The 21145-nt window shown below is 41.3% G+C and overlaps 1 protein-coding gene across 15 annotated transcripts in view; it reads left to right on the top strand.

Annotated features, from left to right (window-relative positions):
• CELF4 (CUGBP Elav-like family member 4) overlaps window positions 1-21145 on the top strand; it is a 1026742-nt gene that overhangs the window by 673709 nt on the left and 331888 nt on the right. The window lies entirely within an intron of this gene.

Below are 21145 nucleotides of genomic sequence, written 5' to 3'. Positions count from 1 at the left end.
AATTTTAATAGAATTTTGTACAGTCTGCACTATGTCCGTTTCCTTATTATTCACCTAAGGTCCTCAGCATCCATCCACGTACACAGACCCACCTACACCACGGGCAGACGGGCTGTCCCTGAAAGATACCTTTATGGGAACATTACTCACCATATACTTGTGAGTACTTATCACACAGCACTATAAATATTTATTTATTAATATCACAATACTGCACCATCAGAAAATTTCTTCTGTTTTACATGATCTTGCGCTTCCCGATGATCTTCACCCCTTCCAGAACATTTTCTGCCAGCATTATTTTTTGAACACCAGCCTTTTCGGATTTGCACTCCATTGTTTGCTTTTTACTATGCTATAAGATACCTTCCAGTGTCACCCATTCACATTCTATGACATAGCACTGCTTAGTAAATATGTATCATAATATGCACACACACAATACCATTAAATCATATGAAAAATATGTTATGCATTATGGTGCCTTATGGCAGAAGAGTACTAAATAAATATGAGCCTATATGTTGTGATGCCATAACCAGTGGCACAGGATACATACAGTTGGTATAGCAGACATTTCTGACAATGAAGGGATTAACACCTATTATTTATCTCTGCGATCTGTGCTGCTTTGGAATATAAAAAGGATTCTTTCCATTTATTTCTCTATTGGCAAAAATTGCTTCCTGCCAAATTTTTATTTCCGTTTTGCACTCGTTGTGCCCTCTCATGAATGAGTAAAGAACTTTGCTCCTGATTTCCCCATTTTCCATCCGCCTCTCCCCCGTCAACTTTATTTAGAATATGGAATTGGGCATTAGTCTCTGCTGTTTCCAGCTATGACAGACAGTAATTTACCATTTTATTGTGATTCAGTACCTTGGACAGCGGCACATATTGCCTGTCATGCTGTGTTCATCACAGACTGCAGAGAGACAAGCATTGCTTGTCAAATCATCCTGCCTCTGTAATGAGGACACCTAAGTATAGCATAACAGACTCACATGCATTATATGTTTAACCCCTGCTGTGCTGGAGAAGCCAGCAGCGCATTGCAGTCCACCTCCACACCAAATGCCCTGATCAATGGGAAGCCCATAGCGCTGCTATATACTGGTTTGTTTTATCCATACTACTAATTGGGATATAAGCAGGGCTGTGTGTGATATACGAAGCAAGAAAACACTATGACCCAGGTTGTTCTTAGTCAGTTCATGCTATCTGCCTTACATCTACATACTACTTATCTCTTTGGATTGGTGACAATGCAAGTGACATAACATTTATTTGAGGTACAGTGTTAAGTATTGCATTTATAAATCTAGTGTGTCATCAAAATCAATGGCTAGGTATGTATAACATGAGTATGCCTCAGATGCACTCATTAAATGCAACTTCAAAGCTTCAACCAACAGATAAGGAGTCAGACAGCTGAACTCTGTGGTCTGAGCATTCTGATTCCTACAAGGGACTCAAAACCAAATCCTACTGCATACAGTAGGTGAGCCACTGAGTAAACAGGGGTGGTCAACTTCAGTCCTCAAGGGCCACCATCAGGTCAGGTATTAGAGATATCCCTGCTTCAGCACAGGTGGCTGTGGTTAAGCAGGGATATCTTGAAAGCCTAACCTGTTGTTGGCCCTTGAGGATTTGCATTGGCCACCCCTGGAGTAAACAGATCCTCGCTCGTGTTAGCCCAAGAAGACTAGCACAAGAAGCTGAATGGTTACTTAAGAACATAAGAACATAAAAGTCATGTACTCTAAAAAAAAGGGAACATGTTTAATATATCCAGTGCTTTAGTCAAGTGTGGATCAAATAGCCCTGGTAAAGGTCCATGTTAAACTAATATCTTGTACATCTCATTGGTAAAGATGTTTGTCTTATATTACTTAAGAGGCCGTTGTGCTTTCTTTTTTTGTGCCTTTTTTATGTTCTGTTTATATCTTCCTATACCACAATATTTCTCTATATCTTCCTCCCTCCCTGACTAATTCTGTCTCATCTTCATTTTCTCTTCAAACCTCTCCTCAAGGACACTGTCCGTTTTTCCGTTGTCCACTTATTCAAATCTTTGGGATCCTCTTTCATTTGTGTTTGGCAGTAAAATCTGCTTCTCAATTAGAGGAGAAGAGTGACAGCTAGACAGGCAGGTCAGAAGATCGCATCACCTGCTGAGCAATCATAAGGCCACATTGTGGTATCTTTCCGAATTATTCCTCTGTCAGACGTAATGGAGGAAAAATGTCACGTTGTTTAACTTTGTAATAAATATCTTCTTATGGCTCTTGCTAGTGCAGAGTGATGCGGCCGCAGACAAACGTTGGCAATGTACAGTACTTGCATTGCAGCCGCGACGGGTCAGCAAGACATTGCCACGTGTGAAAGGCCGTGCTTATTTGTGTTAAGTTGTTCATGCCGGTAAGGGACCTGCAATGTAAAAAAACATAACACAAATTAATATATAGAGAAATGAAAATGCAGGTATTTGCATATTTTATTTCTTTTACGTTTGCCACTGATTTTGTGTGAAAGTCTACATATAGAGTAACTGTCCTTTTTTTAGATTCATGCTTGGTATGACCAGCCATTCTGCTGCAACATATCTTGTGGGATGCCTCGATATGTTGAGGTATCTGTGGGAACAGTAAGTCTGTCTACATCTGTAAAATACACGTGCAATTGTCTTTATCAGAAAGAATGCAGTCTAATGCCCTATGTTTGCGTCCATGTACACACTGCTGCACCTTTCTGCCTAAGGCCAGTCTTCCTACCTTAGGTAACTAAAAAAAAGGATTACTGTGGTTTTGTACATATTTCTATATCATGTAGAATTTGGCATTACATTCTAATGGGATATATTGTTTAATGTTTGAAATCAATTCATGAAAGGATAAATGAAAAATAAGAACTAGCCATTTTTTTTTTTATAGTTCTCAACAAGTAAATTACCCACCATTGGCCCCCGATGACCTTGCATGTGGGGTCTCACAGAACACATCATAATATCCACTAACTTTAGCAAAGAACCATTTCCCAAGGTCACATGGAAAAGGAACTGTATCTCAAACCAGGTTCTACAAGTTTAAAGTACTATTACCACTAAGCCAATCCATCTCAATAATAAAAGCCTCTCCCTAACAATCCTTACTGCCCTCTTATCTGCAGTAAGTCTGCATTATCCTTTATGTGCAGTTACAATTCACAGAGTGAACGCTAGCTACAGTAAATTAGGTCAGGTGATTTGAATGTATTTGGAAACCAAAGAGGCCTTGAACATTTACACTTTTTATTGCAAATGGTGCCATGTTAGATTGAGTATTAGTGAAGCCGGACAGATTGATTGAATTACTCTGAAAAATGTAAGTCTCAAACAGAGTACTTTGTTAGTTATACTTCAGTTCTATTCACTATATTCATTTTCTTAGTACTAACAGCTGGGATTTCTGGCAGATTCACTGGCTGTCAGTTGCTTTATCTGTGCTATGTTGTTGTGGAACAGACAGTGACAGTCTAAAATACAGTTTTACTTTGGGTCCCACCAGAATTGAATTAAGAATGGTCAGTGTGATTTCTTCTTCACCGTTTGGAAAACAATCTTCAGATCAGCTGGCAAAAATAAACCACCTATGTTTGTAAAGCTGACTTCCTGCATCTACCCAAGAGAAACAGTTTGAAGGTACACAGAGATCCTATATTGATGGCAAGCAACGTGTAACAAAGTATATGGGCTAATAGACACATGGTGAAGCTTACAAGTTTCATTGTTCCCCCTAAATATACGTGATATCTAGTGATAAGCTTTCAGGACTACACCGATGCTTTCTTCAGGCTGTAAAAGGCTGCTCGAAGAAGGGACCTTAGTAGTCCAAACCATTGGTTACCCAATAAAGGTATCACTTCTACCTTCATTTTTTCACTCTACTCTATGGGCTAACACTGCACCATGCTTTATCTGTTCCACTAGATGTAGCTCAACATACCCTGTCATTCCTCAGAGTATCACAGTTTCCATTGTATTCAATTGTAATGTTGCTGCAGAATATTGCAGTAAATCCCAACATGCCACAAAAGAGAGAACAACAAAGCCTGCTACATCTGTAACTTGGCTTTTGAATTGTCATCATACATGCTTAAGGGTTGCTCAACACAGTTCTAGCTCATCTTTAATTTCAATGCCTGAGTATTTGATAAAGGGAAGATGAGCAAAATTAGTTTTTCTAGTTGGGCTCATTACTACTGTACACATAGACACAGTGCCATACTTACTTTGATATGTGTACTATGTGCCACTGTTCCTTGTAATACCTAGTAGCCAAAAACGAGGTCAGCCCACATGGTACTGTACATCCGAGTGTGTCTACATGGTTCATTTATTTTTTTCTCAAATGTGTTGCCTGATATGGCGGCTGTCCAATGTAATTTAAAATGATAAAGATTCCTTTAATCCATTTATATGCCTTTTTTAAATTAAAAAAATACTGCTACTTAATACCACTGTTGCTTTATATTAATATATTCCCCTGAAACTAAAGCCAATCGCTGTCATGTTAGGTGAAACGTAGAGCAAAGCTATATCAAACACAGAAAATATAAATCGCTTTTGACGCCTCTTGGGATTTTATTATTGCCGTACAATACATAATATTCTAGAATGACATATTGATATTTAGCTACGGCCTTTTTACTCATGCAATCTCCAGCATTGACAAAATAAGTCTATCAGATTATATATGGTTCTCTTGTGCCTGTAGCAAATCCTTCGCTAATTCCTTCACTATATTTTCTCCCATCACATATGCATCCACAGCTTTGTACTTTAATCTCCGAGCCCATTTGGCCAAACCGTCTCCTTTATTACACCGACATATCACCTTGCAAGCATTGTCATTATAGACTACAAGGTAAACCAATGGGGATGGAAAACCAGTGTAGTGTGACAATGCAACAAGGCTTATTTTATACCATCCTATTTACCACATCCCTGAAGCTTTAATCTTTTATTTTATTTTTTTATTATTCCCCTCATTTTCAAATCGGGGATGAAGCCATCAAAGAACTAACCGAACATGATTAGAAAAGACCTCTCCTTAATGGGAATAAAGTCATGATTTAGGCTTGGCCGTCCTCCAAATATCCCTGTGCAATCAACCAGAGAGACGCATCCGAGAAAACAGAATGGTAAAAGTAACTTTGAACAACCGGTTGCTGTGGTAACGGACTTGTAAATACTTAACTGCAAACGTTAGCTGACACGCGAGTGTTCTCAGACTAAGTCTGCTTTAAATGGATGATAAATCTGGTCTGGTTCTATGCTAATCAGGTGGATGGATATTCTCTGTATACCAGTCTGCATTTCACTGCTCCTGCTTTCAAGCCGGCATGGTAATGCTATCGGCTATCGCTTATGACAGCCCCATATCATATGGAGCTTGGTTCATCCATGATGCGGAAGGTAGAAGGACGGGTTGCCTTAGTATATAGATAATAATGGGAAGGTAAGTTACGTTGATGCATCGTTAAGGGCTAACGGGTATCATCAGAGCGCACTAACACAGTGTTAAGGGCTGTTTTCAGCCGCTACTGGCCATGCATTAACTATAAAGGACGAGAGGTGCTCCCTCTAAAAGTGTCTATCCACAGAGCTCTGCTGTGGGTAACGCTGGAATTTAACATGACCCAAAGGTGGAGTTACTCCTATCCAGATTCTGAAATACAGTACTGTATGGGCTCTTGATAGGAGAGGGAGAACTATCTCACTTTAGCTTCAAATAACAGGACTCTTCTTTGCTATAGACTATTCTGTGTTAGGTATATTACCTGTGCTAGGCAGATATATCCCCCTAAACACACCTTCATATAACACATGGAGAGACATCTGTGCACAAACATTGGCACCCCTGAGATACCTGGGAAATATGCGATGATATGCTAATAACTCCTATTAGCATATTGTCCATTGTTTGTGCACAGGTTTATCTCCACGTGTTATATGAAGGTGTGTGTTGGGGGCGGGGGGGGTAGGGGGTATGCAGTATATAGCACTTGGGACTGTAACAAAGCAAATCCATGTTACTTGAAGCTAACACAAGGCAGCTTAACATGGCTTAACTATGCTAATGAGATCAATAACGGCCATTGTTTTTGCATGTAATTAGCTCTGTGGATTCGCGGTAACCTCAGGGAACATGACGCCTGTTACTGATGTTGATAACAGTATGTTATTAGCCCTGTGTTAAGAGATCTTGGTGGATCGGGCCCTATGTCTTCAATCGTTTTCATTTGATTTTCACCCAGCAGTGCTCCTGTTCTGAAATCCCACCATGCTCTGTAAGGCTGTCCATGCTGCCGCAGACCACGCAGAGGCAGTATGGACCTGACCTAACGCGTACTGAAGTTAGGCATTATATGACACGGGTGCTGGGTATATGAAATGCAGGGCTTTATTAGCCATCGAGAGGTGACAACTTCCCGGAGGTGACGAAACGCGTCAGGTGGACCACACACACACTCCTCTCCTCCTCATGGACATTATGATTTCTCAAAGAACTTACCACTGCTCTACACCATGAAAACCTCCGGCAGCATTGTCTGACACCGCGCATTCATTGGCATATTATCAAAGCTGGGTATTACTATATATTTTTTGCACTGGTTTTCAACAGTTACATGCAGGACCTTTCTGGTTATATTTCAGCATGCTCTCGTCATGTTTGTATTAGGTTTCACTAATTGTACCATCTGATTATGAGCATGCTTGAACTATATGCAGCCTACCAGGCTAACTCACCATTTCTCGTGTAGTGTTGTGCTTAGTATTTGTGTTGCCAGTCTATGTCTCTTTCCATGGTCTATGGTACATGCAGTGGTATAGTTTATTTATGATACATATGATCATTGTTCAGGTTCATTGCTATTTGCGATATGTTTAGATGACCAGCCGGTCTTGAGCTAATTGGGCACTTTTGTTCCCAATAAGTTCTCAGCTACATTGCGCCTGATTTACATTGTTCTTTATTGTGTATCTGTATATTGTGTCCTTATTTAATTCAGGAGGTATAGGAGTAGTGTGTCAGTTGGTTTCATTATTTTTTACATTGTGTATGTGTCCTATGTAGATGTGTTCTAATTAAACATTATTTTTGATATTTTCTATTACATGTTTGCTTTATCATTATTAACATCTGAGTGCTTTTTGGGGTTCTATTTTCTTCGTGTGATTAATATTATTTTCCCATAGCACCGCCATACCTGGGTATTTTTTACAGGTACTTATTTGGCTATGGATGTTATTCATTTCATAGTGTTGATTGCGATGTCTGCCTTTTGTGTAATAACATAAAAAGGAGACAGCACTCAGGTGAATGAAAATAAATGTATTAAATACAGCACATAACTCCAACGTTTCGATCCCACAATAGTATATATTTGTGACTTTTAGTTTTTAGAAGCCTGTCACGGGGGACCAGGTTGTACAACACCTTTTTATAACTGGGATCATTTGACTGAGCAAAACAAGATAGTAAACTAAATGGGATATATATATATATATATATATATATATATATATATATATATATATATATATATATATATATGTATATATATATATATATATATATATATATATATATATATATATATATATATATATATATATATATATATATAACTAAATGGGATATATATATATATATATATATATCCATTTAGTTTACCATCTTGTTTTGCTCAGTCAAATAATATATTTGTGACTTTTATTACCCAAGAAAAAATGCAGCAAGACTGTCAGGATCAGTGAGGATGTTTTTTCAAATCCCAACGGCCATCCTCTAAAGAGAGCCAGGAAAAAAATGTTGTATCTCAATATTTCTCAATACAGAAAACTGCAGGAAGTTTGAACAATGTAGCAGTGAAGGATGCTTTGCAATAGCAGCGAAAGTGTCAGGCCTATATTTACCAGACAGTATTCTGCCAAAGACACTTGGAGGGCTATGTACAAAACTTTTTAAAAAAAAGGGGGGGGGGGCAAAATCTAAGAAATTGGCCTTGAAATCCTCCTAGCAGGAGGATCCTATGTACGTAATAGAAAAGGGACGTATTCAGGTGAATCTCTACTCTTGTCGCAGCAGTAAAAAAAAAGAAATTAATTCATTCATTAGTTAAGTTTACACCTCTGTTTTCCACGTTTTGTTACCGCCACCTCGGAGACGGTGGTACTGTGCCAATATTCTTCAAATTATTAGCCTAGCACCCATCTTTTCATTATTAAGCAATATCTACTGTACACTTTTAGATAAAACATTTCATATAAATAGTTTGTTTAAAGTAAAAAAAAACACATTTACCAGGTATTTAAGTTTACAAACTATATATATAGTTATGTCCGGAAATAATTGGACACTGACACAATTTTCATCATTTTGGCTCTGTACGCCACCACAATGGATTTGAAATGAAATAACCGAGGCGCAATAGAAGTGCAGACTTTCAGCTTTAATTCAAGGGGTTGTACAAAAATATTGTATGAAACGTTTAGGAATTGCAACCATTTTCATACACAGTCCCCTTATTTCAGCGGCTCAAATGTAATTGGACAAATTAACACAATCATAAATAAAATGTTAATTTTTAATACTTTGTCGAGAATCCTTTGCAGGCAATGACAGCTTGAAGTCTGGAATGCAAGGACATCCCCAAACGCTTGGTTTCCTCCTTTGTGATGCTTTGCCAGGCCTTTACTGCAGCTGTCTTCAGTTGTTGTTTGTTCGTGGGTCTTTCTGCCTTAAGTTTTGTCTTCAGCAAGTGAAATGCATGCTCGATCGGGTTGAGATCAGGTGATTGACTCGTCCATTGCAGAATATTCCAATTCTTTGCCTTAAAAAAAATCCTGGGTTGCTTTCGCAGTATGCTTTGGGTCATTGTCCATCGGTAAAGTGAAGCGCCGTCCAATCAACTTCACTGAATTTGGCTGAATCTGAGCAGAAAATATATCCCTATACACTTCAGAATTCATCCGGCTGCTTCTGTCTTCTGTCACATCATCAATAAACACTAGTGACCCAGTGCCATTGTAAGTCATGCATGCCAATGACATCACACTGCCTCCACCGTGTTTTACAGATGATGTGGTATGCTTCGGATCATGAGCCATTCCAAGCCTTCTCCATACTTTTTCTTCCCATCATTCTGGTACAGGTTGATCTTAGTTTCATCTGTCCAAAGAATGCTGTTCCAGAACTGGGCTGGCTTTTTTAGATATTGTTTGGCAAAGTCTAATCTGGCCTTTCTATTCTTGAGGCTAATGAATGGTTTGCACCTTGTGGTGAACCCTCTGTATTTGCTCTCGTGATGTCGTCTCTTTATGGTAGACTTGGATAATGATATGCCTACCTCCTGGAGAGTGTTCTTCACTTGGCTGGATGTTGTGAATGGGTTTTTCTTTACTATGGAAAGGATCCTACGATCACCCACCACTGTTGTCTTCCGTGGACATCCAGGCATTTTTGTGTTGCAGAGCTCACCAGTGCGTTCTTTTTTTCTCAGAATGTACCAAACTGTTGATTTGGCAACTCCTAATGTTCCTGCTATCTCGCTGATGGATATATATTTTTTTCAGCCTAAGGATGCCCTGTTTCACTTGCATTGAGAGCTCCTTTGACCGCAAGTTGTGGGTTCACAGCAACAGCTTCCAAATGCGAATGCCACACCTGGAATCAACTCCATACCTTTTACCTGCTTAATTGATGAAGAAATAACAAAGGAATAGCCCACACCTGTCCATGAAACAGCTTTTGAGTCAATTGTCCAATTACTTTTGGTCCCTTGAAAAAGAGGGGGCTACATATTAAAGAGATGCAATTCCTAAACCCTTTCTCCAATTTGGATGTGAATACCCTCACATTAAAGCTGATAGACTGCACTTTAAGCCCATATTCATTATTTAACTGAAACATGAATTTATTTTGGTACACAGCCGAAATAACAAAACTTGTATCAGTGTCCAATTATTTCCGAAACTAACTGTGTATATATATATATATATATATATATATATATATATATATATATATATATATATATAAAAAAACGTAGATACAGTATATATTTCCTTGACTACCTGTATACACACATGGAGAGAGGGAGAGGGGAGAGAGGGAGAGAGGGAAGGGAGAGAGAGGAAGGGGGAGAAAGATCTGTGTCTAAACTAAAACATTTTGCTATTTGATTGAGCCTTTCACATCTACTGTATAAACATTTATAATTTATTTAGTATTACAACATATTTCGCTTAATATTGTTTGCATATTAAATACCTTTATTATAAATGAGTAATAAGTATTGTTATAAATAATATTGTTTTCTATGCTTTGTAATGTAATGTTCACACTAATTAACCCCTCACAATGCACAGAGAGATTTGCAGGTCTCTTCTGTTCCATTGAAACTGATTCCCTACACCGGGTAATAATTAGGATTGCTCGCGGTTACATTCGTGCAAACAATGCAAGGATTGCATTTATAACGGGCAAGATAGATTAGGGCCAAGTGCAGTCAACAGGATCTCTAACTAAGAAAGCATGCGTCCGCATGTAGGGGTGCGCGCTAGAAGTCTAGTTAAGTAACTAGCCCCCTTTCCAACCATAGAGGACACATTACTGCCCATTGACTTGAAGGTGCCTTATTGCGAAGACTGCTTGGTATATAAGGCCTTTAATCCTTTCAGCAGTCTTTGCACTGACTGAGTACAAAAGCCCTTGCAGTGAAGGGTGTAATCACATAGAGAATGATGGTAAAGATTTAATATGAAGTGAAAATCAGAAGAAAATTACACTAAGGCTGTGTGCGTTCTCTGCTTTTTTTTATTCCCACTGCTTGGACCAATCACTTACCAGTCCACTGACTGCAGCTCTATATAGAAGTCGCTTGTCCCTTAAGAGCGCAGTCATAAATTTTGCTGGTTTTCTTTTCTGAAAGAAACGTGTGACCTCTGACCTCCCCCTCCCAAAAGAATCCAGACAAAGCAGAAAGGTTTCTGTCAGATGAAAGACATAACTCAAAAGTTATTGTATAGGAGCAAAGGAGGACTGGGAATTTATACTCTACTTGTTGTTCAGACATTGGGCTGTTCTAGTTAATTCTCCTTCAGTGCTGGTTTTATCGGATTTATATACCAAATATTGCTCTGCCCATGAAAATAAGCACCATATCTATCTTGGTCGGAAGGGGGTTTAAATATTCTTTTAAATATAAAGGATGTTATGTATTAAAGTCTCCAGAATGACTCTCCTGCATCCATAAAATGGTGCTAATTTGGTGTATGTTGCTTGGCAAAGGAAAAGCCTTTAGCTGTGCGTTGGCACCTTATTCACTAGGCTATCTACAGGTACATTAATTCTTCAAGCAACTCTTGTTATTAGAAGTATTTGCTATTAATGATTAGCGTGCATATGTGAGAGATACGATTGGCATATTATTACTATTACATTGTAGCTGTGTACAGACAAAGGGTGTAATTATTTATACTGAAAAGGGGCCGTTCTGGCTGCTTTCAGATGAAATAACCCTTTGAAGCAAATGGAGATTATTGTCTGAAAACAGCCGCTTACGACAGCACAGAGTTACCCCCTAAATAAGCAAAACTCACAACGTTTTCCTGGGACTTTCCACATTTCTGGAAACATATGAGAACATTGGTGACTTGAGCTGTGGAAACATGGTGCATTATATCCAGACAGCTATCTTCCCACACGGGTTTTTACATTTCATATTATTCACTGTAAATTGTTTTTTTTGGGGGGTTTTTCCACATAGTTTTTGATGCCATTGATTATGATGTAATGAAAGTTTATTTTAACGCAGGGAGGGATACTAGCTCTAGTGGTCCACCACCACTTTTTCTACGACCTATCAGGTAGGCCCAGTGAGCGAATATCAGTATCTCTGGATTAATATATATATATGCATTATACAGGATTCAACAAGTGCAAATAACTGACCCCACTCTGTGGATCAATTTCGTGTATGTACATTTTCAGATCAAGTTTTAAAAACCCATTAAGCAAGTCTTATATATTATGCCAGGAAAGAACGTGCTACATGCCCAAGTGCTTTCTTTTTAATTGTATATATATATATATATATATATATATATATACACACCAGTACAACTAGCCTCGGTCACACTGATGAGACCCCAAAGGTTGAAACAGCTGTCTGTGAGTGGTTTCACTGGCTTTGCGTCTAATAGAGCATTTGCATAAAAGGGTTTCACATGAAAATGGATTTGAGGCAAAAGGTGACACTGTGTGCTCATTTGCATGTCATTTCCCAGAATCCCTTGCCACAGTGGAAGCACTGTAAGCTAGGTGATAATGGTGAAAGGCAGGGTTACGGACCTGAATGTGCTCTCAAGTGATATTTTTATTTTATGTTTATTTGAGACACACACACACACACACACACACACACACACACACACACACACACACACACACACACACACACACACACACACACACACACGTACGTTACAAAGTGTGACTTTAAGGCCATTTCCACAAGCAGAAATTGAGCAGAGCAAAGAGCTTTGCTTGCACCTTTAAAATCAGACTCAACATCAGGACTATTTTTTCTCTCTACAAAGGATGTCTCCTAAATGGGACAAAAGATTTAAGAGCAAAAAAAAAAAAAAAGCAATGCCTTAGAGGCTGTGCAGTAAAAACCCAGCGCTGGCGCCCGCGGACATAAGAAAGGCCTTTTGAATTATCAATTCCCCTGTGTTGTTCATTGATTTTTCTCCCAGGTCTCCTGCTTATCTTTCCTTTCCTGCACATATCTTTCTAATTGATTCCTGATTACAGACTACACCGCTTACAAAATGTTATTTGTCAGGCAGAGAGGAGATATTCCTGTTTCAGTTCTGGGCGTGCGGGAAAACTCTTGATACCTTTAAAGGTTATTAACCCCTTTAGTACACGGCATCGCCGGGGCAGAGTGGATGGATAAACTAATGGCGTGAGTGGCACCTGTCGCTGGTGGGATAAGACGGGGGGGGGCTTGCGCTTCTGGACGCCACAAGTAAACCGAACCATTCCGGCGTCCCCAAATCATTTAACCCCTTTTCAGTGCAGGAGAGGCCAGCGACACCCTGCAAGGAAGGGGTTACAGATGCAGTTACTTCCAGTGAGTAGAACCGTATTTAATACGCCATGAACCCGCTTCCCAGCACTGGAGAAGATGTGTCTCAATTGTTTTTTTAATGGAGTGTAAATCTTCTCCAGCACTGAGAAGACGGCTTCATGGCATCTCCAGTAGGGGGTCACAGTGATTGAACTTTTAAAAAAATGTATAGAGTACGTACAGCTAAACCCCGTTATAACGCGGGTCTCGGGGTCCACCCCGAGACCACCGCGTTACTAACGGGGTCGCGGAAAAAAAATGGCCGCCGCTTTAATGCAGATTCATCCCGCGGGACAGGAGATGGGAGCGGGCATGTCCCTCCGCTCCCCGCTTCCCCCTGTCACCGCGGGACAGCCCGCGGGGCAGGAGATGGGAGCGGGGATGTCCCTCCGGTCCCCGCTTCCCCCTGTCACCGCGGGACAGCCCGCGGGGCAGGAGATGGGAGCGGGGATGTCCCTCCGGTCCCCGCTTCCCCCTGTCACCGCGTGACAGGCCGCGGGGCAGGAGATGGGAGCGGGCATGTCCCTCCGCTCCCCGCTTCCCCCTGTCACCGCAGGACAGCCCGCGGGGAAGGAGATGGGAGCGGGGATGTCCCTCCGGTCCCCGCTTACCTCTGATCCCTCCACGTGCCCGGTGCTCCCGCTGCCTGCATGGAGGTGGTAGCGGGGGGTTTCTTCTCCCCACCGCTGTCCCTGGCGCTCCCGCTGCCTGCGCGGGAGGAGGGGGGGGGAGCGGGTGGTGGTTCTGGTCGCGGCCTTTCCTCTGCTCCGACCCCACCCCCGTCTGTGTAGAGTGAGAGAGTGTGTGTGTGTATGTATATATGGGAGAGAAAGTGTGTGTATGTGGGTGTGAGTGTGTGTAAGTGTCTGTAAGTGTCTGAGTGTGTGTGTAAGTGTGTGTAAGTGTCTGTGAGTGTGTGTAAGTGTGTGTAAGTGTGTGTGAGTGTGTGTGAGTGTCTGTGAGTGTCTAAGTGTGTGTAAGCGTGTGTAAGTGTCTGAGTGTGTGTGTAAGTGTCTGTGAGTGTGTGTGAGTGTATGTGAGTGTCTGTGAGTGTCTGTGAGTGTGTGTAAGTGTGTGCAGTGTGTGTGCAGTGTGTCAGTGTGTGCAGTGTGAGCAATGAGCAGTGTGTGTGCAGTGTGCAGTGTGTGTGCAGTGTGTCAGTGTGTGCAGTGTGAGCAATGAGGAGTGTGTGTGCAGTGTACAATGCGTGTGCAGTCTGTGAGTGTGTGTAAGTGTGTGTAAGTGTCTGTGAGTGTCTAAGTGTGTGTAAGTGTCTGAATGTCTGTGAGTGTGTGTGAGTGTGTGTGAGTGTCTGTGAGTGTTTGTGAGTGTGTGCAGTGTGCAGTGTGTGTGCAGTGTGTCAGTGTGTGCAGTGTGAGCAATGAGCAGTGTGTGTGCAGTGTGCAGTGTGTGTGCAGTGTGTCAGTGTGTGCAGTGTGAGCAATGAGCAGTGTGTGTGCAGTGTGCAGTGTGTGTGCAGTGTGTCAGTGTGTGCAGTGTGAGCAATGAGCAGTGTGTGTGCAGTGTGCAGTGTGTGTGCAGTGTGTGTGCAGTGTGTCAGTGTGTGCAGTGTGAGCAATGAGCAGTGTGTGTACAGTGTGCAGTGTGTGTGCAGTGTGTCAGTGTGTGCAGTGTGAGCAATGAGCAGTGTGTGTGCAGTGTGCAGTGTGTGTGCAGTGTGTGTGCAGTGTGTCAGTGTGTGCAGTGTGAGCAATGAGCAGTGTGTGTGCAGTGTGCAGTGTGTGTGCAGTGTGTCAGTGTGAGCAATGAGCAGTGTGTGTGCAGTGAGTGTGTGCAGTGTGTGCAGTGTGCAAAAAAAAAAAATGTAAAAAAATGTAAATTTTTTTTTTTTTTTTTTTAAACGGGAGCCACGGGAAAACCGCGTTATAACCGAATTGCGGTATAACGAGGCGCGTTATAACGGGGTTTAGCTGTATTTTGATATTGTGCACCAATACTGCCCATGAATCCTATGGAAATCCTGTGATATTCTGTGTTATAACGGGATCTGTTGTGTTACCCGCAGGAACAATGTCACGCATTGCACACTGTATGTACATGAATCAACCATCCATCCATAACTCATCCTCATGTTTCATTCAAGGTGTACTCATGTTGTATTCTGCTTTGTTATTCTGAGAGACAATGATAATAAGTTAGGAAATGAGAAGTGCCAAGAAAAGTAAGGCTCATTTGCAAAAATCCTACCTCGCTCACATTCCTCTTATGTTTTACGCTCCTGAATCCTGCCCTTTCCACCTGCGGCAGGTCAGCACGGAGAAAACATTGTACATTCCATGTCACACATCTTCCAATCATTGAAAGGTTGGACATGATACTCGTATTCGCTGGCCAATGATCAATTGTAAGATGTGTCAGAGCAAATAAGACAACTGCGTTAAAGGCGTCGGGATGCGGCCGAACAGAGCATTCTAACCTATTAACCCAGGCGTTCTCAACTCCAGTCCTCAAGACCCTCCAAAAAGGTCAGCTTTTCAGGATATCCCTGCTTCAGCACAGGTGGCTCAGTCTTTGGCTGAGCCACTGATTGAGCTACCTGTGCTGAAGCAGGCTCTTTGACTTAGCTCCCCGAGCCACCTGTGCTGAAGCAGGGATATCCTTAATACCTCATCTGTTGGGAGGTATTGAGGACTGGAGATCAGAACTACTGTATTAACCCTTTGTATATAACGAATGAATAAAATGGGGTCATATTGGTAATAGACATCTGTTTTCCTCATGCAGGGCCTTTTTTTTTTTTAATTCCCTTTTAATCTTCCGAAATCCTTGTCAAAGAGGCTGGAAAAGGTAGTTTTACTTGACAGATTTCCAGAGCTGTTAAATCGGGGAGAAGCTTCACGGACATTATTTTTAAAAGATGAATAAAACATTGTGCTATAAAAGCCGAAAAAGGGGAGAGGTGTTTTCTAAAAACCAAATGTAAGAGACGTGTGCAGGGTATGCAAATGGAGACTGTTTTAGGGTGAAATTATATCTTGACTTTATTGAGCCTGTTCCTTTATCCAGGCAAAACATACAAAAACAACAAAATAACAAACCCTTATCCCTTTGTAAGGGCTAACTTACTTCCCCCGACCCTATCTGCATGACTGGAGGGATATTCCCATTACCAGCCTATCACCCCAAAGCCTCAGGAGGTACCTTAAGCAGGTGGCCCTCCCTGTCAGTCTTTGGCAGGTGCCTGGGTCCTCTGTGTCCAGGAAATATAGGTCTTCTGGGTGTCTGGGTGTCTTGATCTCAGCACAGCCTTTGTGCAGGCTTCTCTGCTCTCTTTCTGTCAGATGTGAATGTGAGCTAAGGAATTTCTCTCCTGTTTCTCACGTCAGGCATTTTTCAGAGTCCTAAGCAGTCAGGTGGAGTCTGGTTGATTGCCTGTGTGCAATTAACCAGCTCGCTGCTGAATTTAGAGGCAGTTTCTCTCAAACAGGTATAAGTCCATTACACCAAATAAAAAAGTGATTTTAAAAGAAGAATGAGGGGTACCGGATACCTCCTCATCCCACCACAACCCTCACACCATTTACTGCAATCTGAAAAATCTGCAATGAGGCTTAATTTGCAACTGAGTTAAATATGTGCTTCTTCAACTCATTAGCAATATCGGCTCTGTTTGCAGTGCTTAACACATGAATTATTTAAATTAAACTAACTACATAAATTATTCAAATTTTATCTCCACCAGACACCACAGTGTGTTCAATAATAGCCATCCCAATGACATGCCGGCCAAACAGAAAGCTGATACAGGGATCTAGGCAGCAGTCCTTGCGTGACCTCCCAGAGAGACAGTGAGTCATGTATGTGTACGATAGACAGACTCAAGAAGAACTGAAAAGAAATCTAACTTATTTTAAAGAGGTAATCCCAATTAGCTAGCAGATAATCAAACTAAATAACGTACACGTGTAGCCAGCTCCATTCATTGTTTTGATGATATATGTTGGGATATGTTGCATTATCGTGCACCAACATGGGCGCCGACTCTGGAAACTCTGCTGATATCCTGAGTTATACCAAGATATGTTGTGTTACCACTAGCAACAACAAGGGTCTGGCTACATCTGTAACCCAGAGGATCCAACAATCTAGAGACAAATATTAAACAAAAAAGAGGGTCATCATGGAGTTTGAATTCAAGTTGTATCAATAATTGATATTTTTAGGTGGCATTACACTGCCACTATGACATTCACAGGACATCACAAGGGCTGACAGACCAGAAGCTCTTAAGTCACTTTTGTCTTTTCTAAAGCTCTTTAAGAGTGGTGAACTCGGTGTGAATGGAAGAGGTCTTTCTCCTCCATTTTGGGTTTTTGGGCTTAAGGAAGGTGGGTCACGACCATTTGAGTGCTACATAAGGGATCATGTTGATTCGATGCTGTAAAGGTCCATGGAATGGCAGCACGTGAGATCCACCGATAAATACATACACCGTGCAAAAAACCACGGCAGTACCGGAGCGTTTGGTTTCAAATGCCAAGTGTTTTCTAGCCCAAAGAAAAGCATTTTACTGTAAAAAAAAAAAAAAATGTTGCAAAGGAGAGACCCCACTGTGATGTCCCTGAAAATGTAAGACAGACTTCAAGTCAGTGAGACCTTCTTATGAGTATTGAGATGAGGCAGCCCGTCAGAATTAAAATTTCATCTAGACACATCACAACTTGTTAAAGATTTTCCCTGTAATACTGACTGCTTCCACAACAGATGGTAGAACAGGTTTGGTGCCAAACTTGAGCATTTCACTATTATTGACCATTTTAATAGCATCATTAAATGCCATAATGTCAATTTTTTATTGCATATTAGTTACCATTATCCTTAGATTGTAAAGTTAGGCAGAATTTTCCCGTCGATAATCGACCTTCAGTTTACAACGTACCTACAGTTTGTTGTAACTCTGCACACTTATACACTGTATTTACTGCAGATGTTCATACATTTACAATGTCTTTCAATTTTCTCTGGAAGTAAATATGTTTAAAAAGCCCCTAACTTGTCAAAATGTTGGCGAGCTTCACGCTGTGACTGCCCTTCATACCACTGGATAATTCCATCATGTTCTCTCCCGTTCATTTCTCCTTCTTATTCTGAGTTAGCAAAGATGCTTCGACATTGATTAACAAATCAGCCCCTGTACTTGTCAGTGTTATCTTCTAAGCCCAGGCCTGTTGTGGTTCAGACGGAGGACTAGGTGAATCGATGAGAACAAATGAAAGAGTAAAAAAATCAGATCTTTCTGTAAAAAAAAAAATAATGCAAATGTTGGCCTGTCTGCCGGTGTTTCAGTGTCTGTGTTCTTCCCCTTATCGAGGATAGTTACCGATGAATAGGAAATGAAATGTCAGTTTTATAATCAGATAGGTCATCTGTCTCCTCTCAATGATGCCTTCGAGCTTTTGCCCTCATCAAAACTTTCAATGTTCCTTTTATTCGCTCGGCTCCGACTCCTCTGTTCCCAAAGGCTTCTGCCATTGAATTCCTTTGTGAAGTTAACATGACTCGAGAAGAGTTTCCTTGCGATAAAAATGACAGGAATATGACAATGCTGTTTTAGGGACAGCAACGTATTTATCAGACTGGCTGAAAAACTGGGGCAAAAGCAGTTAAAAAAAAACTAATAATAATCATCAGTGCCATATATATATTAACTGAAATAATCCTCTTGCTGTAAAGATGTTAACACATATATCACATATACCACATATACATGGAGATGTCTTTGGTGCACATCTTGAAAAAAAGGGAGTTACTGTAGATGCATCAAAGAAGAAAGATCCTAAGATAGTAATTTGGATGGGATCTATTGGGTGTGTGTATCGAGGCAAAAGTAGTACAACTCTGGGGCAAAAACTATTGCCCCAAATGTGTCAAAGAAATAAAATCTAGTTTAAAGTGATAAGATGTTATTTTCTTTGATAAATGAGATGAAGTCTTTGCCCCAGAATTGCACCATTGTAACCTAGGCACATCCGTTTATTGGTTCAACGTTTACAGCGGCAAAACTGGTACAAAAACCGCCAACTACAGCATTTTGCGCTAGTCGTGCTCACGTTTGGTAGCCGGGAGCCGCCGATGAACACACCCTTGTACTATAGAAACATTGAGGCAAAAAGCATCATTTTTATCTTGAGTCACAAACATCTGGAGAACTCTTGACTCCAATGTTTTGGGGGCGGAGGGGAGCACGGTACCATCTTTAAGAAAATACATTATCCATTGTAGTGGCAGTCGGGGCTGATAGCCTTTTTTTTTTTTGATCTTACTGTAAGGTATATCTTTCTGGAACTCAACTCTATTGATATCTGCTCCGGGGACCCCCAGCTTCTGGAAACACTTAGGGGGTGCTGGTAGCCACGCCGGCAGGGTTCACATTATGGCCACTTTTCAAAGCTGCCGTGATGTCATCCGGCGCGGCTTCCTATTGGCCCACGTGACACGGAGCTTTCAAAAGCAGAGAGAGATACTGGCACCTCCCCTCGGAGGTTAGTATCTGTGGAAGCAGGGGGTCCCCGGAGCTGAAAATAATGGTGTTCAACTACGTAATGTAAAAAAACGAAATAAAGCGCTTGGATTGCACCTTTAAGAACATGTTTATTATTCATTGCTTTGCATTTTATGATTACACTATACAACAAGGGTTTAGTTAACCTTTCGAAGCACAAAGATCTGGTTAATATTGGCCAGCAGCGCATTTGCTCCTCTTAATGCTTCTGTAGACATGCATTAGATGTCCCGTACCACAGCGTTTCATAGTAATCAGGAAAGCTATCCTTGCTTAGCTTGTGTGGGGGTAACATTAGCGCAGAGAGGTTGCTCTTTAAGCATTCCGAGGACAGTGAATAATTATTTGGACTTCACTCTAATGCCTCGTGACGTCACCAAAAATCACTCCGTGGCATTCAGCAACCTTATTATTCACAGCCGTCGCCACATAATTGCCTGTATAAATCACGAGGAGCAAATTAAGTAATAGACGTATACGTTTTTAATGTCACTAATAGTAAGGGGGGGAGGGGAACACACAAAAATATTGTACAAGGAAGCAGTTCCTTGATTAACCCCTTCAATGTGTTTTGCAGGCACCCCCGACATTAAATGGGGTTAAAAAAAGAACGATCGTTTTATTAGGGAACTCCAAAGCTTTTCCAAAGGTGTTGGGGGCCATCTATGAGCCCACTTGGTGCCTTAATGAGCCCTACCTTTGTGTCTCATGTTCTGGGGCAGGAGTGGCCAACTCCAGTCCTCAAGAGCCACCAATAGGTCAGGTTATAAGGATATCCCTGCTTCAGCACAGGTGGCTCAGTCAGTCAATGACTGAGCCACTGATTGAGACCCCTGTGCTGAAGCAGGGAAATGCTTTAAACCTGACCTGTTGGTGGCCCTTGAGGACTGGAGTTGGCCACCCCTGCCCTAGGGGGTCAGGATCAGAAGGACAGGGCTTCCTCCTCTATGACCAGTTGTGGGGTCTCAGGTTGGGGCCATGAGATCGCTACACTTGTCATCCCTTGGAGACTTGGAGATGGAATGTCCGTGATATTCTAGGTTGGCAGACACCCCGGGGTGTGAAAGGTTGCACATCGCAAGAGATGCTTTTGCTTTGCCATCAAGAGTGTCAATTCCATGTGGCTGCTCATGTTTATTGGAGCAGGGTTAGCATGAGAAACATCATATTCTGACAGCATTTTGCTCTTAACTTGAATCAATCTTCACGTCTCAGGTGACATCGGGAGGACCGAGAAGCCATCAAAATGCAGGAAGTTCTATTATTGACTTCTGACGCTGGGCGCACATTGACACATTAGTAAATGATTGCACAGCGTCAAAGCAGACGTGTTATCGGATTGATACAGAACCATTATTATGTTTTCTAAATCATCAGCATTTTACATTTTACAAGTCCCTCTTTTGTGTCCGTGGTAAATTCAGGGTTGGATCTCCATGA

This window comes from Ascaphus truei, chromosome 1, assembly GCF_040206685.1.
Source record: "Ascaphus truei isolate aAscTru1 chromosome 1, aAscTru1.hap1, whole genome shotgun sequence".
In the NCBI taxonomy this organism is placed as follows: Eukaryota; Metazoa; Chordata; class Amphibia; order Anura; family Ascaphidae; genus Ascaphus; species Ascaphus truei.
This window is presented reverse-complemented; position numbering and strand designations above follow the sequence as displayed.